Here is a 7,484-nt window from a genome sequence, read left to right as displayed (position 1 = left end):
TTGTAATGTGTATATCTCATTATAATATATATATTTGTCTATCTATCTAGATAGATAGATTGTTCCCTCTAATTTTTTCCAGTCATGGGTGGAATAAATTTTGCTGTGTGCACCAAGCCATGTATGGATGTGTACTACCAACAGACTGGCTGGTCATGGAACAGTGGAATGACCAGCAGAGGCTCCAGAACTTTTGAATGCAGAAGGCCACCTTCCTGGAGCTCTGTGCCTGGCTTGCCCCTGCCCTCTGGAGATGTGACAACCAGTTGTGGCTCACTGTCCCCATGGAGAAGCAGGTTGCAATTGCTCTCTGGAACCTCGCCACTCCAGACAGCTACCACTCAGTGGGCAACCACTTTGCCCTGGGGAAGTCCACCACTGGGGCTCTCCTCCTGAAGGTAACACTCTCAGGCTGCTGTCCCTGCTTGCGGGGGGTGGGGGGGAGGCAGTAAGGGTGTCCCGCTAAAGGGGAACCTTCAGAAAGCGGGTTTGGGTGTGTGAGGGGTGGGAAGCCCCACCCCTGGTGGGACCATGCCATCCCAGCCTCCCACAGCCCTGCTGCCAGGGGGGCAGCCTCACCTGGGGGGAGCTCCTGGAGAGCTCAGGGTTGAATATGTGACAGGGCTGGGGACTCCCTTCCTCAGTCCCTGATGTGCATGTTCGATTGCCTCCCTCTGCAGGTCATGACAACCATCAACACGATCCTGCTGTGGAGGGTCATCAGTCTGGGAGACCTTGATGACATCGTGACTGGATTCGCTGCCCTGTGGCTCCCAAATGGTGTTGGGGCCATCGATGGGACCCACATCCCAATCCAGTCAAGTATAGCAACAGCGCAGTCAAGTACATCAACAGCAAGGGCTACTTCTCCATGGTGCTGCAGGCCCTGGTTGACCATTGTAGACACTTCACGGACATTTACATTGGGTGAGCAAGCTGAATGCACAACCCCTACATGTTCCACGGCTCCAGCCTGTGCCAGAGGCTGGAGGCAGGCACATTCATCCCCCGCTGTGAGCTGGCAGTTGGGGACATGCAGATGCCACTCTGCATCATGAGGGATGCAGCCTACCCACTCATCCCATGACTGATGAAGCCCTGTACTGGACAGCTGGACCCCAGCTGGGAACTGTAAAATGCCTGCCTGAAGTGCACCAGGATGCAGGCTGAGTGCACTTGCTTGGATGTGGAGGAGCACAACATCCACCAAGTTGTGGGAACTTGTTGTGCCCCACACGACATTGCGGGGGTACGGGGAGGCCTTCTTCCTGTGGTGGGGGGCAGACACCAGCAGCAAGAGGCATGCCTATAAGCAGCTGGACACAGCCACCATTTGCCAGGCCCATCAGTACGAGCTGCGGATCCGGGAGGCCTTGAGGGAGAGCTTCTCCCACGGCCCCCAGTAACCCTCCCCATGGCACCCCCAGAGGGGGCCTTGGGCCCACAGCCCTACCCCATCCCCACCAGAACCCCTCCCTTTGCCTTCTCATCCCTCCCCGACCCTTGCACAATGAAGAGGGACGTGAGTGTGGTGAACAATCAGCGGCTTTACTGAAATAAAGAAACGTGTCCTAAATCAACTCTGTAATAACAAACTGTGTACAACACAGTTAAGTGCAAGGAGCTATTTACAGTGAGGGGCTTGGGACAGGAGTAGTGGGGCCTCAGAACTTGGACCTGGGGGGCTTGGGAGTGGGGGTGGAGGGCCTCAGAACTAGGGGAGGGACTGAGGAATGGTGGGGACTGGGAGGGCCAGGAGGTGCAGGGCAGTGGGGGTAGCTGTGGATGGCTGGGACAGCATGTCCCGCCAGACTTTGCTGACAGTGTCAAAGCAGGATGTGAGCTGGTCCCAGGCCTGCAACCACCACTTGGTGTTGGCCTGAGCTGGAACTCCACTGTCCCCTGGACGGCCCACAGGGCAGTGATATGATCCTGCTTGAGGTCCTCATACATATGCCAATGGCCCCTCCAGACGTGGGCTTGGCCTGGTGGCAAGGTGGGGGTTGCCTGGCCCTTGGATAGTGCGGGTCCAGCTGTAAGAAAGACAAGGAGGAGAGATGGTGAGTCATTCATGCAGCACAGCCCCTGAGGCTCTGCCCCCCACTGTGGGCAGCAATCAGTACTCCCCAAGCCAAGGGAGGGGGATGTCCCAGGAGCAAAGCCATGTGTGGCTTCAGCTTCAGGAGGATGCCTGTCTCTGAGAACCCTAGGGTGGATAATGGGACCCCTCAGGGTGCTCCCTTGAGGACCCAGGGGTTCTCATGCTCCCTGCTGGTCTGCCATGAGAGAATATTGTCCACCAAGGTGTGGCCTTGAGGGTGTTTTAACAGTAGCCTGTAGCTCTGCTGCTAGAGTGCTCTCAGCTTCCTGCCATGGGGTCTCTCAGGCCCCTGTGACTTTAAGAATGGCTGGAGGCAGGAACCATAGAGCATTGATTGCTGTGGAGATGGTGTCTACTGAGGCACCTGCCCAGCGTCCTGGAGGCCTTTTCTGTTGACAGAAGGCCCCCTGGAACATCCACACTGGCGTTTTGTCGACAGATCTCTGTCAACAGCGGTGTTCTTCCTCTTTGCGAGCGGGATGTGGTTGTTGACAAAAAGCTTACTGTCAACAGAACACACTTCTCAATCTGGATGTGCCACCGGTTTGTTTTGTCAACAAAACCCTGCAATCTAGACATAGCATAAAAGGGGGTCCCTGAAGACAACAGTTATCTGAACAGACCATGAAATTTATGGAGATAGAACTTTTTTCTCGGAGCACTCAGGGATGGTTGAGTGGCTAGTGAAAGAGGTTATTAAATACTGCAGTGGGATTAGATAGGATAGGATAATAAGGGACCCACAATTAAAGTACAGCGGAAAGGGACCTAGGGAGTATGGTGGATAGAAGGCTGGATGTGAGTGAACAGTGTGTGCCCTTGTAGCCCAGAAGGCTAACAGCATATTGGAGTGCATTAGGAGGAGCATTTTGAGCAGATCTAGAGAAATTGTTATTCCCCTTTATTTCATGCTGGTGAGGCCACATCTGGAGTATTGCATCCAGTTTCGGGCCCCCCAATATAGAAAGGATGTGGATGTGCTGGAGCAGGTTCAGCAGAGGACAATGAAAATGATTAAAGGGCTGGCGCACATGACCTATGAGGAGAGGCTGAGGGATTTAGGGTTGTTTAGTGTGCAGAAGAGAAGACTGAGGGGTGATTTAATACCAGCCTTCAACTTCCTGAAGGGGAGCTCTAACGAGGATGAAGAGAAACTGTTCTCAGTGGTGACAGATGACAGAACAAGGAGCAATGGTCTGAAGTTACAGAAGGAGAGAAGTGGGTTGGCTGTTAGGAAAAACTTCTTCACCAGGAGGGTGGTGAAGCACTGGAATGTGTTGCCGAGAGAGGTGGTGGAATCTCCATCCCTGGAGGTTTTTAAGTCCCGGCTTGACAAAGTCCCGGCTGGGATGACTTAGTTGGGGTTGATCCTGCTGGAAGCAGGGGGCTGAACTCGATAACCTCCTGAGGTCCCTTCCAGCCCTAGGATTCTAGGATTCTATGATTTCTGATTCCAGCTGCAGACCATGCTTCATGCCACATTAATGGCAGAGAGAGCTGGGCAGGGCAAGTGGGCCGACAGCAGCTACCTCAACAATAAGCACACTATTGATGGGTTTCAAACAGGTCTGTATATAGTGGTAAGCTTGGCTTTGCCCTGATCTTCTCCACCATTCTGGTTGTTTCAGCCACATGGTAGATGTGTGTGTTTGTGGGGCCGGGATGGTTGTGATATACATTAAATGGAGAGTTGCAGTACGGGGGGGGTCGAATCATCCCAGTTCTGATATACACACTGGGTTGCAGCTTCATGTCAGCCCACCTGATGTGAGAAGAACTGAGTCAGATCAGAGCACAGCCTTCTGCTGCAGAGTAACAGAAGACTAAACCGATGATCAGAGAGTTGGAGCATGTGATCCCCAAGAACACATGGTTAATTTGCATAGCAGGCTGTTACACATCACTTAGTAGCCGCTTAGTAGTAGTTTTCCTCAGGTGGATCAGATATGTGAGATAGCTATGGTTACTCCAAGGCAGAAGGGTGGGATTTGTGTTTCAAGCAATGCCCATTGGGTAAGATATTCCATTCTTGATCTGCTGTAAAGATGGAACACACTCAAAACAGTCTTGGTCAGACTTGGTGGCAAATGCCACAGACTGCAGTATTCAGCCAATCAAGTCAGCCTTTGGGGAACTTTTAGGCTCTGGGCATGACCATGCTTGGATGCCTAAGAAAATACTGTCTACATATGTGAATTTGTGGGACTAGGTGAGCAGAAGGTTGTTTTGTATGAATTGAATAGCAACAGGAGTGTAACCCCTTGGCAGGTGATTGATTTGTCTGTTTCACACATTCAGGCTATCTCCTTGTGCAGTAGGAGATGTCCGTTGCAGAGAAGCTAAACAACTCAGACTAACCAGGTGGGGCACAGTCTTGACAATTTGACTAGCAGCCCCATGTGCCAGACCATGTCATATTCTGCAGTTAGATCCTGAAATGAAACTCCTCCCTTCTTCAGGTTTTTCTGAAAATAATTTTTGATTAATGTTGTCAAAGCAAGCAATTGAATGCAGGTGCTTTGACTTCTCCAAAAGCCTGCTTGCTTGATGCTAAATATTGACTCCACATGTGTAGAGCCCTGCACAAGTATAAGATTTGTATCCACAGCCATATCTGCAAAAATGAGCCACAAACATCCACATCCATAGTTGTGGATATAATGTGTATAGCTGCAAATTTAAAGAGTTCTAGTTACTACATTTGTATCTGCGTTCTTATGCACAAAAATGAGTCACAGATATCCACATCCATATCCACAGATGCGGATACCTGAGGATATAAAGCAGATATCGGCAGATTTGCAGGGCTCTACACATGTGGGGAGATGTAAAGAAAAGAAAAACATTCCAGCACCTTGAACGGCACAGACAATAAATATCAGTCAATAGTAGTAGTAGTAAGCCTCTTCCATGCCTACATTTTGGAGCATAGGCCGTTGGTGACCATTTACCAGTGTCCCTTGTTCTGGACAATGTTTTCCAGTTCTGACCAGGTGCATCCCATCTTTCTCATGTCTGCCTTTAGGTCTTTACACCAGGTGTTTCTTGGGTGCCCTCTCAGCTTGCAACATTATTTGGGTCTTTCTCTGGTTTCAAACCACTTCCATTTTAAGAGCATTTTGCCATTCCTTTATCTTCAGTTACTGTAGATGTTCAAAGCGTGGTATCTGTCTCAATGTATTTCCATTAACTTTAATGGTCCTTTGTTGTCTTTCCCGTGGTTGTACAGTGAATCATTCCTTGAGTCTCATTTTGTGTAAGCACCTGGCATGGGGATGCCTTTCCCTAGCTGGTCTCTGGTTGTCCTGCTGTGAAGCAAAGCTGAACTTTGTGAGTCTAGTTCTCTATATACAAGAATTTATAACAGTGGCCTTTATATATATATATACAATTTGTTTTATTAAGTTTAAAACTACCTTCCTTAATGACCTTCACTGATATATTTGTACAGCACAATAATATGTGCAATCAGTTGATCCAACTTCTTATTCTTGGGTCAAACTCACTTTTCTTCCATGGGGGTCTCTACGCCTGATTGTCACAGGACGTTGGAAATCAGATCTGACTTTCTTAGGAAAGAGTGGGAGCAGCACTTTGGGGAGAGACTGAAATGGTGGCAATGATACAGGAAGCTAATGTTAATAAGCAACATCATCAACCAAGAAACAAACTCGGCTGGGTTCACTTTTTAAATGCCCCTAAAACTTGTCCAATTTGCTTAGTCTGTATGCAGCTCACAGTGGTCTTTGCCGATTGGCTGTACCTAAATGAAGGCAGAACAATTTTTCCATGACTTTCAGCAGAATTTAACTTCTGCTTAGTCTGGTTTTGATGACCTGACCTAGAGAGTTCTTGTGACTCTATAGAAAATGATCACACTTCCAGGACCAATATTTTTAAGTGTGGGTATCTAAAGTTAGTTCCTTAATCTATATTTAGGCCAACTCTACATTGGCACCTTATAGCATAGTAAATCAGCTCAGAGCACTGTATCTCCTAAGGTGTCCATATGACAAGTCACTTAGTGCACCAGGCCTGCCAGTGGGTCAGGGGAGACTAAGGGGGCAGTTGCTTTGTGGCCCAGCATTTCAGAGGGGCTGGGTGCTCCAGTTGCCATCGCTACTTTAGCAGCAGTGGCAAATGGAGCTCCGGGCCCATTTGAAATGCCAGTAGCAATACTCCACCGCTTTGCACGGCAGTGAGGGGCCCAGCACTGTGATCCTGGCAGCACTAAATGCGACTGCCCTTGGGCCAGCCCCTTCCACGCTTGGCCTCACCCTTTTCAAGGAGCCGAACTGGGCCCCCCTCCCACTTTGCCCCAGGTCCAAGTAGCTGTTGGACCTGATTTAGTGTGCAGTAGCTCCACAGTTGCTGTTCTTGAGGCAAACCATCTTAATGAGAAGCTTAGAGCTTCCTATGCTCTGGATATAGTCTTAGAGTGCCAGTGTGGACACTGTAATATACTATGGTGCTATAACAGACCTTAGTTACCTATCCCCCAATGCCTATTCTTGCCTTTCTGGTTATCAGTTTGAACTCTACTGCCCTGCTCCCAGGGACCAGTCCTCAGACCCAAACTTTGCATTTCTTTAGAAATTTAAAAGTCCTCTTCCTGTTTTCTCAGGGATGTGGTACGCTCTCAGTGCATCTTTTCAGGTGACGATGCCTGCTCTACACAACAGGAGATCCCCTACTTGGAGCTATAACAAGGTGCTGGACCTCATCTGCATTTGGAGATAGGAGGCTGTCCATCCCAGCTGTGTGCCAGCCATAGTAATTATGGTACATATGGGTGGATCTCGAGCTGCATGACTGAAAGGGGCCATAACCAAGACTCACTGAAGTGCATAATGAAAGTGAAGGAGCTGTGAAAGATGCTACCACCAGACATGGGAGGCAAATTGCTGCTCCAGTGCTGTGTCCACAAGCTGCTGATTCTACAAAGAGCTGGATGAGATACTTGGGGGTGATCCCATCTCCATTATGAAGATCCCTGCAGTTACTTCATGGCCTCAGGGACCATCCCCGAGTGGACTGAGCCAGGGGGAGGAAATCCTGGACCAGGGTATCAAGGGGGAGGATGATCGCAGGGACAGCTGATGCAGGCAGTCAGGAGATATTCTACCCTTGAGGAAACTAGCTAGTTACAGCAGGACTGAAGAAGGTTGAGGAAGCACAAACAGCAGAGGATGCACCTGTAAGTGGCTTTGATTTTTGGAAGTGCTGAAGTCAGTTGCTGAAGGTGGGAGGGTTGCAGAAACCAGGCTTGGATCTGTGTGGTGCTAATGCCAACAAAGAACTTGTCAAATATGGAGCACAGTGCTGCTGGACTCTCACTTCATGGCAGTCGGCCTCACAGATCTTATTAAAAGATGCTGGAATA

At 49.4% G+C, this 7,484-nt stretch overlaps 1 long non-coding RNA gene across 1 annotated transcript; it reads left to right on the top strand.

Moving 5' to 3' along the window:
* The first annotated feature begins 261 nt into the window (after positions 1-261).
* Positions 262-7,211, top strand: LOC142015276 (uncharacterized). Its single transcript, XR_012646116.1, has 3 exons — positions 262-398; positions 681-927; positions 6,726-7,211. It is a non-coding gene; the product is annotated as an uncharacterized LOC142015276 (long non-coding RNA).
* Positions 7,212-7,484: the final 273 nt, after the last annotated feature.

The sequence above is a fragment of the Carettochelys insculpta genome, chromosome 6 (genome assembly GCF_033958435.1).
Source record: "Carettochelys insculpta isolate YL-2023 chromosome 6, ASM3395843v1, whole genome shotgun sequence".
Classification (NCBI taxonomy): Eukaryota; Metazoa; Chordata; order Testudines; family Carettochelyidae; genus Carettochelys; species Carettochelys insculpta.
This window is presented reverse-complemented; position numbering and strand designations above follow the sequence as displayed.